Genomic DNA, 13,415 nt, shown 5'->3' on the forward strand with positions numbered 1-13,415 from the left:
TTTATATTTATATTAGTTAATGCAACCCACTAAGTTTCTGTATGTATATATATGTGTGTATAAAACGTATTTTTTTCCTTTTTTTTTTCATTTACTTTGGACCTTCTTTTCTTTTTCTCTTCTTATTCCATTTTTCTTTAGAATTAAATACTTTTTTTTTTTTTTACTTTTTTTATTTAATACATTGAAACTTCTTTTTAAGATTTAAATTAACAATAAAATGTTTAATTAATTTTCTAATTCTAAATGTATTTATTTTTTTACAAAATCTCGAATTTAACAATTTTATAAATTTAAAAGGTATTTAAATGACTTAAATATAAACTTAAAATTGTAATTATAAAATATAAACTTGAACTAAATGTCTTTTTAAGGAGATATTATGAATGTCATGCCAAAAATATGGATCAATTGTAAATTCGTAAATTTGTATTTCGAGAAAAAATAGTTCAAGTGCCATAAGAAATTGATACCCGATGTGGTGGCTCACATGAAGCTCAAGTTAGACACTTGTGATACATCATAGCAAATTTATGGTTGAAATATATTATATATATATATAATATATATATGTATTTATTTATTTATTTATTTGTATGAATAACATTCTTAACATCTTCTTGAGAAGACATTTAATTCATGTACTATATTTTATAATTAAAACCTTAAGTTTATATTCGATGATTCAAATGTCAAGTTTATAAAATTGTTAAATCTAAATTTTTGTAAAAAATAAATATATTTTATTTTTAACATAAAATTTTAGAAAATTATTTAACATTTTATTGATATTTTTAAATATTAAAAAAGTTTCAATGTCCTGATAAAAAAAAATGGTTTATAAGAAAATGAACCAAAAATATTTACAAAATATAGCGAAAATTTCACTGCTTATGGCAAAAAACCACGGATAGACTACTGTCTGTGTCTATCCGCGTTATGATAGACACAAACAAGTCTATTGTCGATCTGTTACAGATAGATTGTAATATTTTGTTATTATTTGGAAATATTTTTTACCACAGTTTTGTCACTTTAAAATAATTTTTCTTAAAAAATGTAGAAATTTTTTAGTTTCAAAATACAAAAATAAATGAAAAAAAGGTGAAAATAAAAGAAAATAAAAACTATATATATATAAACAAACAAACTAGTAGATTGCAAAATGCAACGCAAATAACTAATATAAATATTAAAATAGTGAGCTTCAGTCTTCTTAAGACTGAACTGAATAAAATAAAAAAATTAACTCTAGTTTTATAAATTGTTTTCACACGACTTCTTTTTTGCAAATTGCTTTAAAATCACTCTATTTTAACTCTTATTCATTTATTGATTTATGAAATGCTGAATTTTCCCTTATATTTAATGAATATTTTTTTTATTTGTAGTCCAATAAGAAATTAATAATTCAAAAATTACTTTTAAATATGTAAAAATTACTTTTAAAGCTTGAAATCAAACACCAATTTTGATCGTATGAAAATAAATTTTATAAGTCAATTATACTTAAATCTTTTTTCTTTTAATTATTATTTCAACTATCAATCCTAAACCTGCACGAAAAGTCGTTTATTTGACTCGTTGAAGTTAAATAAATATAATATATATATATATATATATATATATATGGAGAAAAGACCGAACGAAAGTATATTTTTTCTTTTATTAAAAAGGAAAAAACACTTGAAAAGAAATTTACCTTTGAAAATAGAAAAGATTCTCTCTTTATTACAAATTTACAGCGTGTTTTAAGGCCACAATTTACAGCAAGTGGAAGGAGATATAAATTAAAAAAAAAAAAAAAAAGTTAATTCTTTAAAAGAAGATATCTAGTCATAATTTGTTTTAACTCCACAATTATCTCTTGCGTAAAATATAATCTCTCTCTTTCTCTTTCTCTTATTTCTTATTTCTTATTTTTTTTCAACAAATAGCATTAATTTTAAAAATAAAATTTGAGATGCCTAAATCATATATTTTGGTTCCCGTATTTTATTTTATTTTTTTGTTATGATTCATTTTAGTCCTTATATTTTTAAAATATTTATTTTGGAAACTATACTTTCAACTTTCATTCATTTTAGTCTATGTAGTTTCAAAGTGTTCATTTTAGTCTTTGTACTTATAATTTTGATTCATTTTAATTCTTAAACTTTTAAAAAGTGTCTATATTGATCACTAAAAAATGAAGTGAATGAAAATGAAGGACTGATATGGTTACTTTTTGAAAATACAATGATGAAAATGAACTTTTTTAAAATACATAGACCAAAATGAACAAAAGTTAAAAGTATAGAGACTAATATGAACTAAAACAAAAAATGCAGGGACCAAACTAGTATTTAAATCATTAAAATATATATTATTGACTTCAAGTGAGATGTTCACTAAATAAATAATAATAATTATAGGTTAAAAATCAACTTTAGTCCTTAAACTTTCGTAAAATAAACAATTTAGTCCCTAAACTTTACTATGTAACAATTTAATCCTTATACTTTCAAATTTGTAACAATTTAGTCCCTATTATATAAATTAATGTTAAGATTTAATGGGATTTATTGGATAAATAAACCGGTAGACTAATTAGAGACTCAATACTTTTATAAAATACAAAGTCTACATCATAAAATAATAAAAATTAACATCAAATTTTGATTATTTTTTTTTTAATCTTGGGGACTAGATTGTTACAAATTTGAAAATATAAGGATTAAATGGTTATATTTAAAGTTCAAGGACCAAATTGTTACAAAACTAAAAGTAGAGAGACTAAATCGCTACAAATCAAAGTTTAGGGACTAAATTATTTCTTTCATGAAAGTTTAAGGACCAAAAATGGTTTTTTAACCTTATTATTAATTATTATTATTATTATTATTATTAAATTAATTTAATTTTTTTTATAACTTTAGTTACAAGTTTTACCATAATATAATTCTAGGTTGTTCATACAAAGCTTTCCTACCTACAGATGTGACACATTTTCTTTTGGATCTTGAATCAGGAAAAATGATATGTTTTCGGAAATTAGGGTTTATAGGGTTGTACAAAGTAATTAAAATCCAGTCATTTCTTATGCATCCCATTATATTCATTTGGTTTTTCAAAACTTTCATTGTTTTTGTAAGTTTTGTTATCAAGATTTTTATGATCATTTTCAAATTAAATACCTGAATTTTTAGTCGAATTTCAACACCAAAATAATTTTAAAAAAACTATTGAGAAGTAGTATTTATAAAGTTGATTTTCAAGGACTAAATATAAAAAATCAATTGGTTATCAAACGAGACCCTTATCTGATGTTTACCAAATAAGTAACCTAATTTCCTTTATCTTTTACCCAACTCAGCTAATGAAAGCAAAAAACTTAGACCCCGTATGGTAACCAATTTGTTTTTTATTTTTGTTTTTGAAAATTAAGTCTATTGACATTAGTTCCACCTCCAATTTTCTTTCTTTACTATCTACTTTCCACCCATAGTTAAAAAACCAAGCCAAAATTTGAAAAACTAAAAAAAGTAGCTTTCAAATTTTGGCTTAGTTTTTTTAAATTATTGGCAAAAAGTAGATAATAAAATATGAAAGTTGGAGATAAGAATAATATTTACAGATTTAATTTTTTTAAAAAAAATAATAAAATGATTACCAAACAGAACTTTTTAAGTAACGAAATAAGGGATAGAACTTTCAAGGAAAACTAATCTTTCAGACAAGATAATGGCAATTGCATTATTGATGCATTTATTTGAAAAACCTTTCCCTCAAGATTATCAAATCAATTTTCTCTATGTTCAAATTAGAAATCTTCTATTACAACAACTTGCATATCCATTTAATGGCTGAACATGTGAGAAGCCAACTAAAATAAGAAACCTCACTACTATATGTATATAATAGAGCCTCCATTTTTCATATATACCATATCAATAAGCATGGGAGAGGTGAAGTTTATGTCTAATTGGATAGATGTTTGAATGTGTGTTAGAAAGTTGTGCGTATTCGTCGGAGAAGAGGCTTGGCGTTCCCATGAGGAAGATCATTCCGGTGATCGATCTTGCCACGCACGACCGAGCCCGACTCGTTGAAAAAATTCTCGACGCTTCTCAAGAGTTCGGATTTTTTCAGGTTTGAAAGAGCTTATGAATTAATCTCGTGTTCTTTGTTTTTTTATTAAACTACAATGCCAAACTCCCTAGTGTGTATACTAGTAAACTCACCACAAACTTAAGAAATAGGTTAGAATTGAAAATCTTTATATTCTAGTACTAGGCATCTTTAGATTGCCTGGGGCGGAAGTCTTTAAGCTTATAAAAGTTGTTTAAAATTAGTTACATTCTCTCAAAGTGTTTTTATAGAAATTTTGTATATGGTTTACCCTATACTCAAATTTCTATTGTTAATGTCAAATTACCATGAGTGACAATTAGTTACAAAAACTATTAAAATTCAAATTCTAGTTAAAACAGGGTGATCAACTGTGATCAAATTTTGCTAATATTATATATATCCGTGAGTGTCTGGGTCAACTTACAAATACTTCGATTAATCTCACTAGACAACCCACCTGACTCTACAAACATTTGGGTGTCAAGAAAACCTATAGGATATTAAATCTTAGGTAGGTAGTCACCATGGATTGAACTCATGATCCTTTGGCCCTTTGACATTTTTTTTTGTTCCAACTATTGATAGACCGGTTATTTTTGTCATTCTATTAAATACTTTCGAGTTTCTTTTAAAAGTTGGTTTCAAATATTATACTCAAAATGACTTTTTATCTCAAATTCTCCTTTTGAGAAGCCATTTCTAATGACCACATATTTTTGTTCAAATGACCTATTTTTAAAGATAAACAATTGAAAGACCCATCCAAACACATCGTTATATAAGTGGGGGAAAAGATAAAGAGAAAGGAAAAGAAAAGAAGGGGGAAAAGAGAGAGAGAAAGGAAAAGAAAAGAAACCAAAAAATTAGGGGGAAAGAAGAAGGGATTTTTAAAGATTTTTTTCCACGCATATTTTTGTCAAGAAAAGTTTTTTTGTCGACATAAATTTTTTAAGAAAATATGCACGTTACTCTATTTTGGCCGATGCATTAAATTTTTGTCGAGATAAATATATCTACGCCAACAAAAATGAATGTGTCAAAAAAAAATTAGAATAGATAAAAATTCTTGTAGTGTATATTCATTAGTTAAACTTAATCTCGAATTCTTTTAACCTTTCATTTATGTTTTCATCTTCATTCGAGTTTTTTATTTGTTGCCAATTTCTTTTTAACTTTGAAAATTTGAAGGCTTTTACTCTTCGAAATTTTGTATGAGATTTAAAAGGAAAAGTTATCTTCTTATTCTCTCACTTGAAAAAAATATGTGTTTGATCAAGTTTCCAAAGCGTAGTTTTGTAGCTTTCAAGTTTTTTTTTTTTTTTTTTTTTTTTTTTTTTTTTTTAAAGAATAAGTACATTTAGTCCATAAGTTTCAAAATATACTTTTCTAATCCCCAGATTTCTATGAATAGTTTTAAAAGGTCCTTGAAATAATCTTTTATTTTTAAATTAATTATATGACGTTTTAAATTTGACAACTAATTTAAAAATTAATTTTAGAGATAATAGATAAATTTTTAAAATTATTTAAATAATAATATTTAGAGTCATTGTTTTAAATGGTAAAATTGCTGATACTATTTTCAAGTATAGCAAAATGTACAATATACTGCGTTAGACTTCTATCACTCAGTGAGAAATCTATCGTGATCTATCAGTAATAGACTGTGACAACTTGCTATATTTGTAAATAAGTTGACTCATTTTTCTTTATTTGAAAACAATCCTAATAATATATAGTCATTTTGCTACAGTTTTAAAACAACCTTTCTGTTTTTAAAAATTTGAAGACTAAAAAGTTAATTTTGAAAACTTAAGAGTCAAATGCACATTCTAAAAAAATTTGGGTTCTATGTTTTGCTATCTATTGTTACCCTCATTTTTTCTGATAAAACAACAAGTAATTTAAAAAAGTTTCTTTTTAATAAAAAAAAAATAAATAAATTGAACAAAAATCCAGGTGTTTCTTAACCTAGGTGATGACCATAATAGGAAACATAATTGATATTCGTTTAGTTTTCAAGACTTAAGAAACCAAAAATTAAAAATAGTTATAGGCTCTATTTGGATTATAATCATTTGTGTCTCATTTGGTTTTTTAAAATTAAGCCTATTTTTTCTCATAATTTTTTACAAAAATTTTCATCTTCTTAAGTACCGATTGAATTCTTAGTCAAATTTCAAAAAATAAAAACAAAATTTTTTAGAAGAAGGTACAATATGAGATAGTAGATGTACCGAATATCTCAACTAAATTGACACAATTCTTAACACTTTCATCATAGGAAGATGGACTATAGGCTTTGAGCAACTTCGACCTATGAGACCATCTACCCGAGAGGTTGCAAATGTCCTCTCAAAGCTTGACATTGCTTTTATATATGTCTCTGAAGGTGCAATTATTCTTTTCAATCCAGAGGTCTTTACATAAAGATTGTGAATAATGACATTTCTTCTGGAATTTTGTTTGATAGAGCAGAGGTATATACATAAAGATTGGATGGTGATGCTGTTATTTTGCCAACTGAGCTGATTTTCAATCCTAATAGGATAAATTAACATGCAACGGAAGCAATCAGAATCAATAAATACTCTAATTACGCTTAATTTGAATTCTAAATAGCATGCAAAAATATATTTTCACATAATAGGATTTCAAGAAAACAAATCTTTGAAGAATCCTCCAAATCTAGGTTGCTCTCTACGAATTCTTAACGAACTATCAAGAGATATTCCTTACTATTTTCAGCTTTGGTGGAACTCAAGAATGAAGTGAATTGAAGAGGAAAATTGGAGAGGGTTTGAGATGAAGAGAACTTTTCTGCAGCAAATTCAATTTTCCAGCAAAATCTCTTTTGTACCAGAGAAATTGGAGAGGTTTCATGAATCTTATTCATGCATACACTTATAAGTCTCAGTCAATGCCACTTCAAGGTCAAAGATTAAGTGGGCTAGGTGTTTATCTATTGATAAAACACATCCAATTTAAAAGAAATTGGAATTTCCCACTGTGTTTAATTTTTTAATTTTCATTTTAATTAATTCAAAATTAATTAAATTCAAAATTCAAAAATTCATCTTCTGAATTTGAATGAAAATTAATTTGATTTTAATTAATTAAATAAATTTAAATAATAATTTAATATCAAATATTAAATTAATCAAACACCTAATTTTAAACATTAAATCAATAATTAAATGTTATAAACTCTCCAATTTTGTTTAATTTCAATAAATTAAACATTAATTATATTGAACATAATTATACAAACCATAATTTGAAATGCGAGAAATGGGTTGAGAAAGTTACATCGTCCAGCTTCCTTGCCCAATCTTTGCATGAAGGCTTCACCACCTTCTCTAAGATCAGCTTGATTTCTCTATTGGACACCTCAGCTTGGCCGTTTGTCTGTGGATGGTATGCGGTGGCAACCTTATGGTGGATATTATACTTGAGCAACAATTTGTTGATGATGTTATTAACAAAGTGGGAGCCTTCATCACTTATTATGGCACGTGGGGTGCCAAAACGAGTGAAGATATTTTTTCGCAAGAACTTGGAGACTACCTGCGCATCGCTTGCTAAGCACGATACCTATTCAACCCATTTCGAAACATAATCGACGGCCAATAGAATGTATTTGTGACCATTTGATGGTGGAAATGGCCCTATAAAGTCTATGCCCCATACGTCAAATAGCTCCAATTCTAAGATAATATTCATGGGCATCGCATTCTTCCATGAAATGTTTCCCGTGCGTTGGCATCAGTCACATTTCATTGAGTAGTCTCTTGCGTCAATAAAGTTAGCCAAAAATATCCACTTTGTAACACCTTTGCTGTAGTGCGTTGACCTCCAAAATGTCCACCATACGGTGAATATGGCATTGAGATAGTATGCGCTGGTGAGCAGCTTCTGGTACGCATAGGTGCAAAATCTGGTCTGACCCCCTCTTGTAAAGATTTAGCTCGTCTCAATAATATGATTTACATTCGTGTCTGAGCCACCTCTTTTGGTGGGCTGTGTAGTTCTCAGGAAATTGTTCACAAACCAGATAATTGACCACATCTACATACGATGATAACTCTTCAATTTTGAACAGCTACTCATCTGGGATGGTTGCGTTCACCTCCGACTGGTTGCGGGTGACTTCAAGATTTTCTAATCTTGATAGGTAGTACGCAACCTGGTTTTATGTCCCCTTGCGACCAATGATTTCCATGTTGAATTCTTTCCAGCACAAAGATCACCGCAAGAAGTTATTTTTCAGTGGTAGTGTAATTCATTTGGGCAGGGTTCAAGGTTCTACTCACATATGTGATGGGGTATAGCATTGTTTTCTTCTTTTATGCTAGCACTGGCCCCATCGCATAACCGCTAGCGCTGCACATTAACTCAATGGCTTCGTCCAGTTCGGTGCGATCAACACAGGTGCGGTTATTAATGCGTTCTTCAGTATCTTGAATGCGTTGAGGCATTATTCATCAAAGTTAAAAGTTCTCTCGGCCTCCAGCAATGCACTCAATGGTCGAGCAATCTTCAAAAAGTCCTTCACAAAACGTCGATAAAATCTTGCATGCCCTAAGAAGCTCCTGATAGCCTTTACATTTGCTGGAGGTGGGAGCTTTTCAATGGCCTCTATCTTCGCCTTATCCACCTCCAGCCCTTCCTTAGAGACTTTGTGCCTGAGCACAATACCTTCCTTCACCATGAAGTGGAACTTCTCCCAGTTCAGCACAAAGTTCATCTCTTCACATCTCCTCAGTATCTTTTCTAAATTTTTTAGACAGACTTCATATGTTTGCCCGTACATCGAGAAGTCGTCCATAAAAATTTTTCACTGAATCTTGAAGATACTGAGAGAAGATGGCCATCATACACCTCTGGAACGTGCTCGACACATTGCATAATCCAAACGGCATGCGTCGAAAATAAAACGTTCCGTAGGGGCAAGTGAATGTGTTTTCTCTTGGTCTTTAGGAGCAATCATGACCCACGTGTTGTCGGCGATTGGATAAATAATGCCTGCGTCCAACCATTTGATTATCTCCTTTTTCACGACCTCCTGTATCGCAGGGTTTAGTCTGCATTGATATTCGATCGACCCTTTTTGATTCTCGAGACAAATCCTGTGCATGTAATATGTGGGGCTGATTCCTCTAATGTCTGTGTTGACTTGCTTTGGATGCTAAGGATGTATGATATTCTATGCTCATGATGATGCGATACTACTTCTAAATATGCGTTAATTATGGATGTTCATGTAGTATGCCATGCGCTGTCACAAGTTTCCTTACAATGGAACCAAGTGTAATTTCTCTGCAAGTTTCTCGGCGTGATCTGAGGTCGAACACGAGGACTAGTTTAGGTTATTGTGTACGTTCATGATATATGCGACCAGGTTTTCAATCTTTAAAAGTGCATGTTCGTACAGTTATATAAATTGCAATAAAATAAAGGAAAGCAGTAAAGATGCGATAATAACATAAAAATACAGTAAACCTAAGCTAGATGATACAAGATACAGGCTTCATGTACAAGATGCTGGCATCAAGGCTGGCTGTGAAAGTTATGCAAAGACGTAGGATGCGGCAGCAAGTCTTATGAACAGAAATAGAAAGAGAAAGACAAATAATATAAACAACGCAATTTCTTAATTGCATTGAAGCTACAGATACTGTTCCGCTCTTCTCTTGGCGTTCGCCTCTCAGTGATCGGCCACGCTCCCACATGTCTGTGGTGAAACAGAGACTAACGTAATGAACGCAAGGTTGCTTCCATGTCTGGAAGTACTACTCGCTTTAGTTAACGCATTCTTCTGACCTTCTCTCGAAAGATCAGAATGACATCTTCACTTCTGCTCTCACAGGTGAAGATGTCGTTTAGCATGCCTTAGTTAAACGCATTTTATATCTCTAATACATACTAAGTATTTGGTCAATTCACATTGCTTATCAGGGAATTAAAAAGATATCATGAAGAAAGTGATTGACGGGTGAACGGAAATAGACAGAAAATGATAAATGAAAGCTATCGAAACATTTAATATCTCTATTAAGCATTTGATACATGGTGTGTGAATGAAGAGATAAAGAGAATGTGAAATACAACGATGAAAGAGATAGAATAGATACAAACAAGTGCCAATGTCTTGGCACAAATTTGATGGAGATCTACTTGCTAGAAAGGATGGATTTGATGGTAGGAAGAGCTTCCCTCTCAGGCTTACTCCACTGGTAGTAGGGATCTTTCCACAGAGCTTTCAATCAGGTGTTTGACAGATTAAATCTAAGATTCACCTCTCGGACTTATCTCGTCTTCTTCCCGGATTTTTTCTCTTAAGCACTCAGCTCAACCTTTTCTCTATAATCAAGCAGTACTTAGCCCCGTATCAAGTAGCATATCTTTTCTCTGAAATTAATGGGGTATTATAGGTACAGATCTTTGAGTCCGGCCTTTTGGTCCCCACTTGATTGTTATGGTAATTTCGAAGATGGAGGGATATTATTCATTCTGTTGTGTAATCAGACCGTCAATTCTGCACAACCGTTAGTTGTACACGTGTCTCAATCCTCCACTTTTGCATGCTCAGCTGCATCTTTCGATCTTAGGTTCACTTGCGGTGTTGTTTTTATTACCACATGTAGTTGAAACACAACTCTGGACCGACTGTCGCGTTGCGCCGTCATTGCGGTAATCATCTCTTCATTGTTGATTGATGGATGCAATGTGACAAAGATGCATTGATCAGTTCCCCGTGAGCCTTTAGCGCAAACGGTGACTTAGTCTCCTGAAAAATAGTGTAAAATTCGGCTTGTCTTCCATCTTTATGGTGTTAGTGGGTGAAATTGTAAACATTTATAATTATTGTAATACTAGGCTAATTTTCATACAATAGGTGCATATTTACTAACTTTTGGCCACAATATCTAGATAAAGTGACATAAATAACTTGTATTTCTATAAGTTATCAATCTGCTAGCGTCCATCCTATTGCTTTTATCTACTTTTTTAGGATGCTCAGCAGTGCATGCTCTTGTTCTTCTTGAAGCAAAAAGGAAATTATTACTGGTAGAGTTTCATTTTGCCCCAGAAAAGCATACTTCAGGTGGCTTGGTAAGGTTTTTAATTCCACAGTGGGTGGTTGTTCTGAGGATGGTTGTTGTGTTTTTCTCTCTTTATTCAACGTCAGTTTTTCTCTTTTGGTTGTTGTTTCCACGATCGCATTGCAGGTTACTATGGATGCGGTCGCAAACTCTCTTTCATCTTCATCTTCAAACTTTTCTTCTTCATAACAACTAGGTTTATTGTCGAAATCTGTTAGGACTTCTTCTTCTGGATACTTCATGGCTTTAATAATGTCAAACCTGAGTTTCTTTCCATTCACACTCAGCGTGATCTCTCCCTTGTACACATCAAACTGAGCACGACCAGTGGATAAAAATGGTAGTCCCAAAATGATGGGTACATCCTTGTCCGCTTCATAATCGAGGATGATGAAGTCTGCTGGTAATATAAATTTGTCAAATCGAGACCAGGACATCCTTCACCTTCCCTTCTGAATGAACTAGGGACCTACCCTGCCAACTGAGAGTCACCGTTGTGGGCGCCAGCTGCCCCACATTCAACTGTTTAAAATTGAAAGGGCATTAAGTTGATACTGGCCCGCGAGATCGCAAAGCGCTTGAACTTATATATATCCCTCCAATTGAGCAGGGTATTGTGAAAACTTTCGGGTCCGGCATTTTTGGTGGAATGATGGTGTTTGAATTTGTGTTAACACCACCGTGTGACTTACCCGTGCTCCTTTTCTTCGTCACCATGTCTTTCAGAAACTTCGCATATTTTGGATTTGGTCAATCGCTTCAATGAAAGGATGTTGATATGTAACTGTTTCAGCATGTCCATGAAGCGATGATACTGCACTTCATCATTTTTCTTCTTCTTAAGTCTCTGAGGAAATGGTGGTAGATGTATTTTCACGGTTTCCTGTTCCCTAGGTTTGGAAGTGGATGCAACTTTCGGTTCCATCATCTCATTCTCTTTCTAGTTCTTCTTAAGTCAACGGGGTCTTTGATTCCATCGCAACTAGAATAGTCCAGCTGGGATCCTTCTTCTTTCCGCTACTGTTTTCCGCTTAAAAACATCACAACTTGACACTGACTTCTTTCTCGTATTCCCTGAATTGCACGGAGCTCAGTTGAACTCGGCAACGCCCCTTGCGATCTACTTTTGAGCTCGCCTGTAATCTATCCTATCTGAATTTCGAGATTGTGGATAGACATCTCCTGATTCTGGAGTACTGTTTCATTTTTCTCAATATACTGCTTTAGTAGGCTCTCCAGAGATGAAGATTGTGGTGCCTGTGAGCTGCTAGCTTGATTTTGTGATTCACTATTTGATCGCGGGAAAAATCCTAGCGACCTTTCTTTTTGCGCCATAGGTTGAAATTTTGTTGTTGATTTTTTCATGCAAAATTGATGTCGTTTCTCCACCCAGGGTTGTAAGTGTTGGAGAAAGGGTTGTTCTTTACAAAGCATATAGATTGCGGATTCCTCGGACATTCTTCCATCGCATGGACTTTTCCGCAAGTGGCACAACTTGCGATCGTTTGATCGATTGCGTTGACCTGCCCCTTATGCGGTCCCAGGCTACTGATTGTGATGCCTTACATTAGATTCATCATTGCATTCATTTTATTTTGTAGGGATGGGATGACCTCATTCCTTGCATCACCTTCTTTAATTCTAAGCCTTTGATCGCTTTCCTTCCAGTCTTCGCGATTCTTTGAAATGCAATCAAGTATATTTTTAGCTTCGTCATATGTTTTGTCGAGCAAACATCCAGCTGCTGCTGCATTTGCAGCCGTCTGTGATGCAGGGTTCAAACCGTGATAGAAAAATTCCATTTGGAGACAATCAAGTAAGCCATTGTGCGGACAATCTCGTACCAGTCTTTAAACCTCTCCCAGGCATCACTGAGCGATTCGTCAATATCTTGTTCAAAATTTGTAATCAACTTCCTCCTTCTTGTGCTCTCTGTCCAGGGGAAGTACTTCTTCATGAACTTCTCTACTACTTATTCCCAAGACGTTATCTCCCATGGTTCAAGAGAATAGGCTCATTTCCTTGCTTGGTCACATAGCGAAAATGGGAACAACGTTAGTCGAACCTCCACAGCTGAGATGCTTGGGAACACAAAAGTATTGCAGATTTCATTAAAACTCTAGAGATAGGCGTGCGGATGCTCGCCATGCCTTCCACCAAACTGTCCGACCATTTGAATCATCTGCAGCATAACCG

The 13,415-nt window shown here is 32.4% G+C and overlaps 1 long non-coding RNA gene and 1 other non-coding gene across 2 annotated transcripts in view; both read left to right on the forward strand.

Annotated features, from left to right (window-relative positions):
* Positions 1–3,801: 3,801 nt before the first annotated feature.
* The window catches only part of LOC120086867, a 28,996-nt gene continuing 19,382 nt past the window's right edge, over positions 3,802–13,415 (forward strand). The window contains exon 1 of the long non-coding RNA XR_005484352.1: positions 3,802–4,131. This is a non-coding gene — a long non-coding RNA (uncharacterized LOC120086867). The remainder of the gene's footprint in view (positions 4,132–13,415) is intronic.
* On the forward strand, positions 13,038–13,143 carry LOC120087374. The gene has a single exon (XR_005484512.1). It is a non-coding gene; the product is annotated as a small nucleolar RNA R71 (small nucleolar RNA).

The sequence above is a fragment of the Benincasa hispida genome, chromosome 9 (genome assembly GCF_009727055.1).
Source record: "Benincasa hispida cultivar B227 chromosome 9, ASM972705v1, whole genome shotgun sequence".
NCBI classification, from domain to species: Eukaryota; Viridiplantae; Streptophyta; class Magnoliopsida; order Cucurbitales; family Cucurbitaceae; genus Benincasa; species Benincasa hispida.